The following is a 1,239-nucleotide window of genomic DNA, read 5'->3' as shown; positions in this document are numbered from 1 at the left end:
TTGCTCCTTCTTAGAAGGGGGAACAAAATACCCATGGAAGAAGTTGCAAAGACAAAGTATGGAGCAGAGACTGAAGGAAAGGCTATCCAGAGACTGCTCCACCTGGGAATTCTTCCCATATTCAATCACTAAACCCAGACACTATTGTGGATTCCAGCAAGTGCTGGCTGACAGGAGCCTGATATAGCTGTCTCCTGAGAGGCTCTGACAGTGCCCAACTAATACAGAAGTAGAGGCTCAAGGCCATCCATTGGATTGAGCACAGGGTCCCCAATGAAGGAGCTAGAGAAAGGACCCAAGGAGCTGAAGGGTTTGCAGCTCCTTAGGATGAACAACAATATGAACTAACTAGTACCCTCAGAGCTCCCAGGGACTAAACCGCCAACCAAAGAGTACACATGGAGGAACCGATGACTCCAGCCACATATGTGGCAGAGGATGGCCTAGTTGGTCATCAATGGGAGTAGAGGGCCTTGGTTCTGTGAAGGTTCTATGCCCTAATGTAGGGGAATGCCAAGGCCAGGAAGAGGGAGAGGGTGGGTTGGTGAGCAGGGGGGTGGCTCACATTAATAATTCCAGTACTTAAGAGTTGAAGGTAGATGGATCAGAAGTTCAAAGCCATCCACAGACACATAGGAAGTCTGAGGTCAGCCTAGACTGAGGAGACCCTGTCTAAAGGGTGGGAAGCTCAGGCAGACCCACAGGTGTCACAACAGTTGTTGCTTTGGGTTTTTCAGATGGGAGAAAACTTAACTAAGAGTGGCACCCTCTCCAAGTGACTGTGTGCAGGTACAGACAAGGTGGGAGACACTGGGAAACTGTGGGTAGGATCGAAAAAAATCCCTAACCATGCTTCCATTTTCTGACATCAGCAGCTGAACAGCAATCTTGAAAAGATGATTATCATTTAGTACCACCTCTGGAGGATAAAGACACTACAGACCAGGGGGAAAAAGGCAGTGGGCTTGGGCCCAGGTCCCACCAATAACTAAGAAGCTATTCACAGTTGATAGCTACCAGGAAAGAGTACATTAACCACATTCCAGAATAGGACCCATGTTCAAGAGTAGCTGACCAACATTCTGTGCATGTGTGCGTGCATGTGAGCTTCGAGTGTGAGCTTGTGTGCGTGCATGTGTATGTGTGTGTGTGTGTGTGTATGTGGTGTATATGTGTTGTTTTCTCAAGAGAGAGAAAAACATGAAGTTAGGTGGGTATGTGGGCAAGAATGGGGGAATC

The sequence above is a fragment of the Mastomys coucha genome, unplaced genomic scaffold, assembly GCF_008632895.1.
Source record: "Mastomys coucha isolate ucsf_1 unplaced genomic scaffold, UCSF_Mcou_1 pScaffold1, whole genome shotgun sequence".
Taxonomy (NCBI): Eukaryota; Metazoa; Chordata; class Mammalia; order Rodentia; family Muridae; genus Mastomys; species Mastomys coucha.
The sequence above is the reverse complement of the archived record's forward strand: the minus strand, read 5'-3'. Positions refer to the sequence as shown.